General features: G+C 44.6%; 1 protein-coding gene across 1 annotated transcript in view; it reads left to right on the plus strand.

Annotated features, from left to right (window-relative positions):
- Window positions 1-4,208: 4,208 nt before the first annotated feature.
- Window positions 4,209-15,343, plus strand: part of ABLIM1 (actin binding LIM protein 1) — a 324,221-nt gene continuing 313,086 nt past the window's right edge. The window contains exon 1 of the mRNA XM_059730123.1: window positions 4,209-4,294. The gene's annotated coding sequence lies outside the window, so the exon portion shown is untranslated. The remainder of the gene's footprint in view (window positions 4,295-15,343) is intronic.

Below are 15,343 nucleotides of genomic sequence, written 5' to 3' on the forward strand. Positions count from 1 at the left end.
TTCTAACACTTGCAGCAATTACATTTTTATTAATTTAACATGAAATTGGAATACCCTTGCTCAGACAGAGTAAGGCATCTGTCTTAGAAATAAGACTAATAAACCTATAGGTCTACCTATAGAAGAAAGTGGGTGCATCTACATGTGCAATTAATGCAACATGATAAACTTCAGACCAGTTTGGGCCAGAGAAAAATGTAGGACTGTGCGAAATTTTGCCGGCCGTTTTGTTCCGACACTGTTTCAACTAATTTCGAGGTCGAAACAGCAAAAGCGGAACAAAACAAGCTGGTCAAAATAGCCTTGAAACAAAATGAGGCTGGTCAAAACATTTCGAAATTCAAAACGTTTTGACCATAGGCTGGGGATGGGAAATCAGTCCAGCTGGGCTGACTTCCCATTCCCAGCGCAAGATCCAGCATCCCCATCCACTTGATCACACTGGAGGTGGAAGGCAGCCCAGCTAGGCTGTTTCCTGGTACCCCCGCTAGATCGTGCCAGGGGTGGGAGGCAGCCCGGCTGGGCTGTTCCCCGGGGCCCTGCACTTGATCGCGCTGGGAGCGCGGGCACCCCAGCTGGGCTGCTTCCTGGGGCCCCGGGCTTGATCGCACCAGGGGCAGGTGGCACCCCAGCTGGGCTGCCTCCCATTCCCGGTGCAATCAAGCATGGGGCCCTGGGAAGCAGCCCAGCTGGGCTGCTTCCCGCCCCTGGCATGATCTAGCAGAGGCACTGGAAAGCAGCTGAGCTGGGCTGCCTCCTGTCCCGGTACAATGTAGCGCTGGGGATGGGAAGTCAGACCAGCTGGGCTGACTTCCCATCCCCAGCAACACTCGAAACAGCGTCAAAACAGCCTTCTGTTTTGACGGAACGGAATGGAACAGCTGTTTCAACTCGAAATGAAATGCGATATGAAACACTCTTCCCTTGAACTGTCAAAATTCCGGTGCCATTTTGCACAGCCCTAGTAAAATGCTCCCTGTCACAGTGTGTACACGTATACATGGGACAGCAGCAATTTGAGTCCATGGCAAAGAAGAGCCAGGCTGGCAAGGGGTGGTCAGCCCTAGGCTCTGGGAGATGGTGTTGGGCAGTGGAGGGACTGGTTGAGGCACAAAGGTGCTGGTCCTGCAGAGCCAAGTGGCTAGGCAGCAATCAGGAGTCTGGCCCCTGCCCAGTCACCATCTACACATGTGTTTTGGTGTGGTAAATGATCCTGCAGTAAGACAGTACTGTCCCTGACAGTACTATATTATGAAGGATTTAATTAGTTTATTGCACTCTAATCCTGGCACACATGAAGACAGTGATGCTTTACTGCAGAGCTAATTAGTCTATTCTGCAGTAAAGTGCACATGTAGATGCACCCAGCATGTCTTAATGATAGTGAGGATTGGATGCTTAGCTGGGAGAGATAGTAGACAAGCTTTCAGTACCCATCCTCAGGTCACTTAAAATGAGAGGCAGTGAAAGCTGTAGGTCTCGGAGGCAACAGGTTGTGACAGTGCATCGTGAAATTTCACAGCCCGCAATACAATATTGTAGTCTTTCTGGACTTTAGGAAGGCCTTTGACACTGTCTCTCACCCCATTCTCATTAAAAAACTAGGAGTCTGTGGCATTGATACGTACACAGTCAGATGGGTCACTAGTTGACTGGAGGGCTGCACCCAGGGAGTGGTGGTGGACGGGTCTTATTTGACCTGGAGGGATGTGGGCAGTGGGGTCCCCCAGGGCTCGGTCCTCGGGCCTGCACTGTTCAATCTTCATCAGCGACTTGGATGGGGGAGTAAAAAGCACCCTGTTCAAATTCTCAGATGACACTAAGATGTGGGGGGAAGTGGGCATGCTAGAAGGGAGGGACAGGCTGCAATCAGACCTGGACAGATGAGAACAGGATGGGGTTCAATACTGAGAAGTGCAGGATACTGCACCTGGGGAGGAAGAACCATTAGCATACCTACAGGCTGGGGAACTCCCGTCTCGTCAGTGCAGAGGCAGAAAAGGATCTTGGAGTCATTATTGATGCCTAAATGAACCTGAGCCGACAGTGTGGGGACGCAGTCAGGAAGGCCAACCGTACCTTGTCATGCATCGACAGATGCATCTCAAGCAGGTCCAAGGAGGTGATCCTCCCCCTCTATGTGACACTGGTCAGGCTGAAGTTGGAGTACTGCGTCCAGTTCTGGGCGCTGCACTTCAGGACGGATGTGGACAACATGGAGAGGGTCCAGAGGGCCACTTGCATGATCAGGGGTCAGCAGGGCAGGCCCTACGAGGAGAGGCTGAGGGACCTGAACCTGTTCAGCCTCCACAAGAGAAGGCTGAGGGGAGATTTGATTGGCCATTTACAAACTAGTCAGGGGGGACCAGCAGGCATTGGGAGAGTCCCTGTTCCCCTGAGCACTACCAGGAGTGACTAGAAATAATGGTCACAAGCTGGCAGAGTAGATTCTGGCTAGACTTCGGGAGGCGCTACTTCACTGTCAGGGCGGCTAGGATCTGGAACCAGCTTCCAAGAAAAGTGGTGCTGTCTCCTACCCTAGGGGTCTTTAAAAGGAGGCTGGATGAACACCTTGCCAGGGTCGTTTGACCCCAGTACTCTTGCCTGCCATGGCAGGGGGTCGGACTTGATGATCTGCTCAGGTCCCTCCTGACCCTACCAGCTATGAAACTATGAATATACCAAAGTATCTCAATGGGCAACCAAGTCTCATTAGGCTAACTGACTTCAAACAGAAAGTGAAAGCATTGGAGATTTTGATGCCCTCTTTGTTCATGCTGAGCACATCTACATGAGATACTACATTGCCATAACGATGAGCTATGGCAACGTAGTGTCAGCGGGCACAAACTGTGACGCCTGGCAATGTAGCATCTAAAAATAACCATGTGCTGCTGGGACTAGGTAGTACCAAATGCGCAGTCAGAGGCATGTGTAGACGTGTCCGCTGAGTAGCATCCCACCCTATGAAGTCAACGAGGCTACAAAAGAAGTAAGATGCAACTAAAAGGATCAAACCATGGACTTAATAAGTAACTATCTCCATGGCTCCTGTGCTAATGGGTCCCCCACAAGCCCCTGGCAAGACTCTAAGCATCAAATCCTTACTATCATTAAGACATGCCGCGTGCATCTACACATGCACTTTACTGCAGAGAAGACTAATTAGCTCCGCAGTAAAGCATCACCATCTACACGTGCTGGTATTAGAGTGCAGTAAACTAATTAAATCAGCCATAATGTAGTACAGTCAGGTACAGTACTGTCTTACAACAGGGTTATTTACTGCACTGAAACACACGTGTAGGCAGTGTCTGAGCTGGGGTCAGACTCCTGACTGCTGCCACCTAACTTAAACTTCCCTTGCTGCAACTTGAGCCCATTGCTCCTTGTCCTGTCATCTGCCACCACTGAGAACAGTCCAGTTCAATCCTCTTTTGAACCCCCCTAAGACTCCAGTTGATAGCTGCTATTAAGTCCCTTCTCAGTCTCCTCTTCTCTAAACTAAATAAGCCCTGTTCTCTCAGCCTCTCCTCGGAAGTCTTGTCCCTGACTCCCCTCACCATTTTTGGTGCCATCTGCTGGGCTTTCTCCAATTTGTCCACATCCTTTCTGTAGTGGGGGGCTTTTGCTTATTTCATTTAAAAGAAAGTCAGTCATCTAAGTCCCCAAATGAGCTATATTCATACTTGGTGTCCCCTCATCTTTATTGATGAAAATGTGTAACAAAGGACCATGGAAGAGAGAAAATTGATTTTTTTTTTTGTTACATTAAAGGAATAAATACCACGGCATTTTAAGCTTCCTACTTGGATAATTTTTATGTCTTTTGTTTTGCATCTTCTACACTTCCAGGGCCCCACTGAGCCTTGGGAGCTTTAGAGGTATGACATCAATTCAGACTTGTTTTCAAGCAGCCATACTACAGTCATGCTGAAATTTTCATTAGCCACCCAAGCTTCCCAGGCTGTTTTCTGCTTTCCAGAATGTTTTCTGCTTTCCAGCAAATCACTTGCAATCTCATCCCACCACACAACTCTTTGTACCATGACAACCCACTCTAGATGGGTAAAGCTGGCATCTGGTATACAGTAGTGTGTAGGAAAATGAGCATAATTTGATGATACTCTACAGTGTAATTGATAAGTTACATCTGAGTCTTCTATATTTGCTTCAGGATCAAGAGCTTCAGATTTGGGTCCTGCTGACCTGTTTCTACTCCAGACCTAGACCCTATTTCTACACATGATTGTGTAAATTGGAATGGTGCAAAATGGATACTGAACTTGCTGTGGTAAGTAGACATTGCTACAGATGGTAGGTGGCTGTCCAATTACCAGATTGGTGGTGACATTGCCTAGCTCTATAAGGCAATACCTGGAAGTCACTTTGTATTGATGGCAAGAGACAGTGAGAGCCAAACTTTTTAGGCAAGTGTGCCACAAATTAGCTCTGCATCTTCCCTGAGTGCCACTCTGAGCCCCTTCCCCTGCCTGATCTGCTGCTCTGCTTTCTGGTTCCTGCTCACTCTGTCACTGTGCTTTCTGTCCTCTCCCCAGTCTGTCACATGCTACACACAGAGACTGCCTGTGCCACTTGAGGAACATGTGATGTAGGTTGGCCACCTCAGTGTCAGAAATCAGTGGAAAATACAAATGATTAAAGTTACAAACACATGTTTCTGTTATAATTAGCCATAACACAAGTGACTTTAACCTTTACTTTAGTTCTAAACTTCCAGGTTTGTTTGCATCAAGAACCCTCTGAATTCCTTGCACTCCCACTAAACACTTTCCAGATTATGGTAAGTCGCCATTAAAGCATTCAGTGAATTCTCTTGCTTTCCTGCAGGTGTTGTCTGCCAACGTGTATGAGTATGAGTGCGGTGTCAAAGCTGGTTTATGTGCTGCTTATATTCTCATAATATACATCTTGGATAAAGAAAACTCCTATGCTTTATGCATAAAATATGCACTGATATTGGAGCAAGTTCTATCTGTTGCAGGTATAAAAATGATCTTGTTGGGTTGCAGTATTAGTTAACAAATCAGAACTTTCCAGGAAGTCATGGATACCTCTGACTTTTTAACTTCCCATTTTAACATCTCTCCCAATTATACAGGTGGTCCAATAAAAGATATCATCCCACAAAATCCTTGCGTCTCATCAGAGCCAGCCACAGGGAAAATTATGTTCTGGGTGAATTTGTATTTTGGTGTTCTACACTACCCTCCCCTCCCCCGGTTCAGAAATTAAGCAGTAATCTCAACAGTTTTTCATACGTAACTGAAAAAAATACAAAAGAGGAAATGACACAAAATTAAATTAAATTACATTTTATTCAAATAATATTATGATTGTTATTGGAATAAAATTGCATTTGAATTTGGATAAAAATAAAAGTTGCTGGCAAATGCTTGCAAGTCATAAAAATAGCATTATAGCTAAGTGACACACTAGGCATTAAATAAAGCACTAACCTAATAAAGAATAATAACAAATAAAAAACTTTGTTCACCAAGCTTCCAAGGCTTTGAAGACAACTCTGAGTGCCTTTGCTGCTGCAGACTCTGATGTTGTTTGTGACAGGTCTATATTTTGAGCCACGGCACTCTCAATAGATAGGATGGCCAGCAAAGATAGCCTGTCATCTCCCGTGGTTGATCACAAATATGCTTTTGTGAGCTTCAACTTTAAAAAGCTTTGTTCACTTCTCGCCACCATTAAGGGCATGGTTAACAGGATCCTGAGTGCTATTCATGGGTTTGGGAAGTTGTCTTGAAGTTCATTGCTGTAAATTAGGGGTGCACTGATGAAAGGTTTTCTTGGCCAATACTGATAGCCAATTATTAACCAGCCGTATCGACTGATACCAATCAGATAACTGATTTACAAGAATGCAGCAGGGCAGCATGGAGATCAGTGCCCTGCAGGTAAGGCTGTGGAGTGGCAGAGGCATCAGGTGGGGGGGGCAGGGGGCAGATCGAGGCCCCCACAGTGAGGGAGGGAATAGGGCAGGGACAAGGGCAATGGTTGGAGCTGGGGGCGCTGCCCAGCCAGGGTGGTGAATGGGACTTGGGACAGGGGCAGGGAGCAAGACGGAGCCTCAGGCAGCTCATCCACAGGATCAGCATCCTGGCATTTAAAAATGACAGTGGGGCACTTGAACTAAAGCTCATCAAATGAACTAAAGTTCAAGCACCATTGCCACCTTTTTTAAATGCAGGGACACTTTTCACGAACGGAGCCAAGTGGGGTGGGGGTAGATGAGGGCTGCTGGCTCTGGACTCAGGGCTCTCTGCTCTGCTGACTTTGGTCCAGGGGCACTGCATCAGGTGCGTGTCCCCTGCCCACCCACCAGCAGGAGGCACAACTTGCTCACCGTTCTGTCCTACTCTCTGCCCTGACCCCAGGTCCCATTTACCACACTGGCTGGGCAGCACCCCAGCCCCTGCTCAACTCCCTACCTCACCATGGTAGCTTTGATCTGCCACCCCCATGCCCCTTCTCTCCCTCATGCTCCTTCCCCTCAATAGACTTACTGGCAGGGCATTGCTCTCCACACTGCCTGCCTGCGTTCTTGGCCATGTGCATGCATGCGGCTGCGTGCATGCACGCGGTATCCAGGGGCCCTGGCCAGAAGGCATATTATATTTATCGGTGACATTATTGGCTACACCAGCCAAAAAAAGCTGATAGCCGATAATGTTAATGTTCCTTTTATTGGTGCCAATCCGATATGGCACTGATATATCAGAGCACCTCCACTGTAAATACATTGTAAAACTTCTTAAGGAGCAGTATAGTCCATTGGAAATAGACTTTGGAGATAGCCAAATTGTTCGAGAGGTTGACATCATTAATGTCAGAGCTCTCTCTGTATGTCAGTGCACAATGGAGATCCTTACAGTGCTTCCTCAAAGTTTCTTTGTCAGGGAATCGCATCATGTTATATAGAAAGCCCAAGAGGGATGATTTTGCATTCAAGTTGATCTTGCAGCAAAAACAGAGAACCTCGTCAGTGGACTCTGAGTAAGGCAGCCAGTGCCACTTCAGAACTTCACCACTTTTAAGTTTCTGTATAAAAACATCATAGAAAAATGGCGATTCTGATCATCCACAGAAAAATCCATGTCCTTTACGTTTGGTAGACCACTGATCACTAGCAGACCTTGAATTTCAGGCATTAGGTTGGATCGGAAATCCAGGATCAGAAATGGCATCGCCAGCTCTTATAATGGGAGTTGTTTCATCTCTGTCACTAGTGGCATCGTCATTATTTTGGTCCAGATGAAGAATTGATTCTTGGAAGTAGAATTGTGGATCATCTATGTATGTTTCATCTGATGTCTCCACTGTGACCATCTCACTACTACTGCATGGGTTGTCATTAACAGAATTCAATTTTTCATCGTGTCTTCATCTTTTTTCATTGCAGTCATTAACCGAGCTTTTAATTTCCTGTTTTGTGCCCCTGACATTCTCTTCTTAGATACTTGTGACATTGTTTCCTTCCAGATTTCATAGCTAGTGAAAGTTACAACAAGCATCTAATACACTCTGGCACACCCTTGGGCACACTGGCAGATGCTTGCACATGCTTGCAGGGGTCATGGTCAGTGAAAATTAAAATGAGTATTTCTACTCTAGCCCCTCTGGTCCTGCTCCTACTGCCACCAATGTTGAGCAGCTGCCACCCTCCCCCAGTGGTGTAGATCTGGTACTTATTACTATTCAGGCAGCTAAGGGAGTTGATGGCCCATTAATGACCCTGTGACAGGACCTTCAGCCTACCCTGCCATGAAACGCTGAAGGAACAAAGGGGGAAAGGAAACTTACCACAGCAGCGAGCCTGGGCAGGAGAAAAGCCAAACGGAAGTCCCTGGAATGGTAATTAATACGATCAGCTGGGGAAGCCAGGAGAGCAGCAAATGGAAAGCTCTGGCCAGGCACACAGATTATTGGTGTGGGAAGTTAAAAGAGAGCAGACCGAGCAGTTGGCTCTCCTCCAGAGAGGGGTGTAGCATAAGGAGAAGCTCAAGGGAGCGCGGAGGTGCAGTGGCAGCATGAGACCAACCAGAGATCGGCAGAATAGGGTTTGGCAGACAGACTTTCATAGATTTCATAGACATTAGGGCTGGAAGGGACCTCACTAAATCATCGGGTCCAGCCCCCTGCCCAAGGGGCGGGAAGTCAGCTGGGGCCAAATGATCCCAGCAAGATAGGCTTCCAAGTGTTTCTTTAAAGTGTCCAGAGTAGGTGCTTGCACCACTTCTGGGGGGAATCTATTCCAGGCTCTGGGGACACGAATGGTAAAGAAGTTTTTTCTTATGTCCAGTCTAAAACAGTCTTCCTGCAGTTTGTGACCATTAGACCTTGCCTTCCCTTGGGGTGCCCTGGTGAACAAACATTCTCCTAGTTCCTGATGCACACTGCGTATATACATGTCATCTGCCACCAAGTCCTCACTGAGCCTTCGCTTCTCCGGGCTGAAGAGTCCCATGACTCTCAGCCTCTCCTCATAAGGCCTGTTCTCTTGACCTCTAATCAGGCACGTGGCTCTCCTCTGGACTCTCTCAAGCTTCTCCACATCCCTTTTAAAGTGCAGAGCCCAGAACTGGACACAGTATTCCAGCTGCAGCCTCACCAAGACAAAGTAAAGCAGGAGGATGACTTCCTGGGTCTTGCTTGAGATGCATCAGTAGATGCAAGCCAGGGTTTTGTTTGCCAGCTAAGACATTGTATTGCTGGCTCATCTTCATTTTGTGGTCATTAATTACCCCAAGTCTCTTTTGGTTGTGGTGTTAGTGAGTGTAGCACTGCTGAGCCTATAAGTATGATGTGGATTTTATTTCCCGAAGTGGAGCACCTTGCATTTCTCCATGTTGAATGCCATCAGGTTTTGATTCGCCCACCTTGCAAGCCTGTCCAGGTCAGCCCCAATTGGTAGCCTATCCTCTAGTGTGCCCACCCTCCCCCATAATTTGGTGTCATCAGCGAATTTAGCCACTCCACTTCTGACACCTGAATCTAGATTGTTTATAAATATATTAAAGAGTACTAGTCCAAGTACGGAGCCCTGTGGGATGCCACTGGTCACCATGCACCATGATGGCATGGCTCCATTGACTGTCACTCTCTGGGTGTGACCACAGAGCCAGTTCTATGGTCAGACTTACCTGAGGAGTGGGCATGAAGAGGGAGTTGCCGCATCTGAGCCATTAGGTTTGAGTCCAGTGAGTGCAGGTCTTTATCCCTGAGACCTGAATAAGGAAGAAAGAAAGACTGAACAAAAATGTGAGTTTGGGGCATTGGCCTGAAGGAAAAGGGAGCAGAGCTTATGTGTGACTATAATTTGAGACCCATGGGGTGAAGAATGGGACAAGAGGTCAGTAGCAAGGGACCGGCTGCCAGGACATTAAGCAAGGCAGCGTAGAGATTACGATTCCCTAGGGGAGAGCTATTGTGATCAATGCTGACAATATCTGGTGTGGTAAGGACAGGGTACGGGGATAGTGGAGCCCTGTGAAGAGGAGCCAGCCTGCTAAATTGCAGAGATTAACATCAACTTTATCTCCCAGGACCATACTAGTTTGGTTCCTTCCTTTCCATGTAAGTTGTGGTGGGTAATTTAAAGGAGACTATACAGTCCAGAGACAGAGAGAGACTTTTGTGGCACAGCTAGGTCTTCTACAGATCCATTGTTTTTTACTTCACAGGGTTAAGAATCAACTCCTTTAACTGCCTAAATAGTAAGACCGGAGCTGCACCTTGCTGTGTCGTCTCACCCCCTGCAGAGCTGCACCATGCCATTGGCAGTCCCCTGCCTAGGCCGCCATAGGCATTCTCGCATGCCACCCACCCCTAAGGCCACTCTGCCTCTCATTGTTACTAGCAGCTTAACTGCAAGTGTATGCAAACTTCCCATCAGGAAGAAATAATTGAGGAATCCTTTATTCTTGCTCACTTTCCTGACAAATAGTAGAGGAAGGACCAGGAGTGGATTCAGCGGGGGTGCAGTTGTGCAGTTGCACCTCTTTTTTGATTATTGTCCACCCACATTTTACAACAAACCACCTGGTAGTGACAGCAGTATTTCTATTTAGGTAGCAGTGAGGGAGTCACTTCATGGTTCCTTATAATCTACCTGATTCCTTCTAAATTCTTCATCCCACAGATGTTAAGGACTTTGTCTCCATTTTTAATGGTCCTAATCAAACCAGCCTTTATTCTGCAGTTCCTCTGTCCATTAGCTGCACCTGATAATGTAGCTCCTATTTCACAGACCTGCAGACTGTTTTTACCTCTAGCTAAAAACATTAACTCAGGTAAACATCAGCTCAGACATGGAAATAACTTAAAGTGAAGCATTACACTGTCAACATGCTCAAGAAGGCTATATTTTGTTTTAAAAATTTGAAATAAATGTGGATTTAATTCTAATAGCAACCGGATTAAAGAAACAACGTCTTTTGATTATTTTTGCCTAGTTTGTTGTGGGGTTTTTTAATACAAAATATATGTTATAGCAAGTTAATGCACATTCCAATAGTTATATTTGTTTTTGCTTCAATGTTAAACTGAGTATTATATCCCTAGACCTGTAGCATATTAGCAAAACTTCTAGTCTATTTTTACTTGGAGAAAAATGTGCATTGTGCTATATGTGATGATACACCACACCATCTGCACCTCTTTTCAAAATCCTAGATCTGCCCATGGGAGGGACAAACCTACACCTATTAGAAGAATAACAAATGATACTCTGAAATTGAAGCAGATTTGTGGAAATCAGCAGAGCACTGTCAGCTGATAGACACCACCTGAATATCTGACACTATGACTTCATACATAAGTTTTACTGTTTATTACCAATTACGGGCTATATTATGGCTAAAACTTCTTCTGTCACAATATCATAGTTTAAGGTGTCAGAAAGGGCCATTAGATCATCTAGTCTGATCTTTTTTTTTTGCATGCCATGAAATATTTTCTAGTTACATTTATGCTGATCCATGGTTCAGAGGAAGGTAAAAAAAAATTCTGGCCAAATCTGTACGTGCAGGGAAGACATTTTCTCCTGACCCCTGCCAGTGATTGGCTAGAAAACATCAAGCTATCAGCTTCTCTCAAGAAAATCAGAAAGGTATCAATCAGAGCACTTGTGAAAAATAACTTAAAAAATAACACTGCATAAAGAGACGTTTTCTTACTGCCCACAAACTGAATCTGAGATCTGAAGAAGGAGAAATTGCAGAAGCCAGAAAGTAAGCATTATCACCACTGCCTACTTGAACACTTTGTGCAGTCAGATAAGCCTATTCTTGTATTGGTGTTCCACAAGCCAAAGGAGAAGCCAGAGATGTATGTGCTGTTCTGTGTGAACAGGACTGTGTAAAAGTAATAAAAATGATACATTTTTGGTCAGTATAATAAGCAGGTAAGCCTCTGAATGCACATAAGAAGCAGATCAATTGAGTAAGATAATGCTGTTTTTCTGTCCCCTAAAACATGAAACTTAAAACTTTAAGGAAAGAATAATGAGAAATTGTGGGTCCGGTATGGGTTTGTACACTGCCCAGCACTACCTGTAACTGATATCCTTGGGTGTTACTTCAGTACACATAAGTAGCACTGAGGAAAAGTTCTGCTTTTGAGGATGCATGGTGAAATTGTATTTATTTTATCTTTCCTAATGAAAATATATGGTGGTTTTCACAAAGGTACTGTAGAGATGTTGATCCTTTAAGCACTCCAGTACTCCTTGAATGAGGTCGTTAAATCAGGCAAAATGAGGCAAAGAAGTTAAGGATTAATTTTGTTCTTGAAATTCTAGCATTTGCAATGGCTGAAAATATTACAAATTAGGGGGGTGATTTTCTGTTGCCCCCTACCTCCAAGCCATACTTCTTTTGTACCTCCAGGGAGGTACAGTATATCAGAGTGTATATAGACCTGGGAGGAGAATTTCAGTCCTAGTCTTTACCATGCAAAGAAATTCCTGAGCTTTGAATAAACATCCAATTCTGTTCCGGCTGTATGGATTTTCCTTTATAATGTGTAGTAAGATTTTATCATTACTTTGGATTAAGGGTTGTAATCTGTCAATCCCTAAAACATCATCAGATAATCTGTTTAATCGTAGGCAAATTCTGATCCTGATAGTGATTCTAATTTGACTTGTAAAAAATTGTTTGTCTCGAGCCATAGCTATTGGAATAGAGAAATGGGACGGTGTCCTTTTAGCATAGTTCAGAATTAAGAGGAAATGTGTGTCCGAGTCAAAATGTAAATCCCTTTGTACAGAGGCACAGTACATGTTCTTTCATGAAATCTAGGTTTCTTTAAATTTAGGCATTATTAAAATGTCTTAACACTGAAGCATCTGCCTACAGTATATACAATTGAACTACTTGACAGTAGCTCTATAACAAATATTAAATTATTAATCATGGTACAATTATCTAGCAATCCTAAAATCTTAGAGGCCTAAAAATCCCTGCCTTCTTTATTCATGAGATTATAAATTCTTTACTATATATATAGCCCAGGAATCAGTGGTCTTGCAATCTTCTGGGAGCAGGAGTGGAGCCTTTGAACTATATCTTTGAACTCTAGCAATGTAAACAGGCTTGAGCTAGCTCTAAATTGTGAGCTGAAGAGTTCCCTGCCATGGGGCAATCTTCATCTGTTGTGAAGTCTGTGCATCCAGTTTTATACTTGTATCTTCTCCACCTGGCATAAGGATGCTGAATGGAACATGCCATACTTTAATATGAGTTGGTGAAATGGGTACTAAGGCCATGGTAGCAACTTTAGCTTGGGCTGAAGCCTGGTTTTGTCCGTTATTAGCTACTGGGCTTTTAGCTATCACCTGCCTCCAACAGCTGTGTATATATAGTTTTACCTGAAATTTTCCCTTGCACTTCTGTTATCCCCCTTGCTATGTTAAATAGTTGGTAAACTTTCAATGCTCTAAAAGCACAAGCAGTCCAAAGGTGAGTCAAAGCAATAAAAAACTGGCCAACCTCACCTCTATCACTGCATCATTGCAATTGGCCAGCCTCACCTCTATCATTGCAAACTGCCATGCATGACTGGTGCATGACTGGTGTCATTTAGGGGTGTACTCCAGGCCAGTATAGCTATGCTGGCAATGTCTTATAGTACACCTAGCTTTAGAATAGCAAGTAGCATCAGATGGTAACTTGGTTTAGTTATTTCATGCATGTTAACAGGGAGACATTATCACCAAAAGGGGACAGAGGTGCTTAGGTTTGCTCACTAAACTTCATTTTTAGATTGTAAATAGAAAGGTATACAGCCATTTCATGTTGCAGTAAGGGAGGTTTAAGTTGGATATTAGGAAAAACATTCTTACTAGGAAGGTGGTGAAGCACTGGGACGGGTTACCGAGAGCGGTGGTGGAATCTCTATCCTTGGAGGTTTTTAAGGCCCAGCTCAACAAAGCACTGGCTGCAATGATCTAGTTGGGCATGGTCCTGCTTTGAGCAGGGGGTTGGAGTAGATGACCTCATGAGGTCCCTTCCAATCCTACTTTTCTATGACTCTGTGATTTCCAGAAGGAAGAAATTTCTTTGGGTAAAATAAGCTAGGATTCCAAATCCAGGTCTTTGTGACAGGAATTGTGATCTTCATAAAGGGAGGATGCAGGTCTGTCCCATTCTGTCTGTGCAAATCAGATGCACATTCCCACACAGCTGCATAAGTCCTCCATGGTGTGAACACTTCAGACCTTGTCTTGTCCTTGTGACCATGACCTCCTGTAATAGCTCTGTTAATGAATGCCAGGGAAACAAGGTGGAGGGAGACTTGTGAGCTTGGAGATCGACCTTCCACAGGAAGTGGGACTGAACTGTGAAAACCACTCCCCCCGAGGTAATGGCAACCTGAGATCAACTAATCAAGTTCTCTTATCATGCGTTGGGATCGCTAATAGTAGTTTTTAATTATGTACAATGTGCTCAGAAAATATTATTAAGGGGTTTTTAAGTAGACACACAGTTACATATGGGTTTTTACTTGTAGGGTTTTTTATTCACTCTTCCAATTCCTGTTACCTAGTGCTGTTCCTGATCAAAATGAGGGCTGCCTGTTAGCAACGCTGTGGTGCTGGGGGGGACACATTCATAGCTAAACTCTCTTTCCAGAACAGACGCACAGAACACGGTCCTTTTGAGTTGCTTCCTGACGCATCACAAATCCTGGATGTATGAACTGATCCATAAAGGCCCAGTCCAGTTCTTATTGGAGCTACATGAGGCTGAGTTAGAAGCCATAGCAGGAGCAAGGCGGGAAGGTGAACTCGACAGTTTTGCAACTGATGGGGTAGCCCTCAATTCTCTTGCTCCACGTCCCTGCCCCGCACCTGGTTACCTTTTCTATCAATTCCCTGTAACTGTGGCCCTCACCTCAGCTTCTGAAATGCTAATGTAGGCAGCCCTGTGTTTGTACAGAGCCTCTGATAATAGAGCCTTATGCCTGATCAGAACCTTTGGATGCTCATATAATATAAACATTTTGTTATCGGAACTGCAATATAAGGATAATGTTTGTTTTCACGTATAACATTTCTGAGTGGGGTAACTTTTCTTTATATGGGCTTCTCAACCAAACCCAAAAGATAGAAATATATCTTGAGAAGATCAGATAGTGTGTTTTATAAATGGCTCAGTGAGGATAATGTGGCCCATAATAAACTGTAAATGTCAAGATAGCCTGGTTTGTTTGGGGTTTTGCAGAGCCAGAATGTATACCCCTGCTGCAGGACTTTGTATTTTGACTTTCTTTACACAAACCAAAGTGGTCTATTTTTTTAGATCTTCCATAGCAAGAACTATGGAATAGGAAACAGATTGATCATATTTAAGAATACTTCTTATTGGTGCAAGCTGATATGCAATGTAGATTATGCACGGAAGTTTTGTACTGCATGAATTCAGAGCAGCCTTCATGGTCTGTTGCAGAAGAGTAAGTCTCCATCATGCGTGAGGACATATCCTGCAGAGGGCAGTATGACCACGCTTTTTGTTTTAGCAGCATACTAAGCCAGGAGAAATCACTAATTTGTTGGCAACTCTACCTCCCTGCTACGACTCTGTCCAGAATAGATAACAGAAGGCATTGCAGGGAATTAGTGTAGCATTTGTGTGAGCTTAGGACTGATGCTAGGCAAAAGAAAATGGCTTCTTGGATAAACCTTGTTTACCAAATATTGGCCCCACTGCACTCTTTCAGTGCAAAAACATACAAAATTAGAGAAATCACATGGAAAATTCAGCTCAGTTCTCTCCCTTGGATCTGTCAAGCATATTTTAACAGC

Source organism: Alligator mississippiensis, chromosome 6 (assembly GCF_030867095.1).
Source record: "Alligator mississippiensis isolate rAllMis1 chromosome 6, rAllMis1, whole genome shotgun sequence".
Taxonomy (NCBI): domain Eukaryota; kingdom Metazoa; phylum Chordata; order Crocodylia; family Alligatoridae; genus Alligator; species Alligator mississippiensis.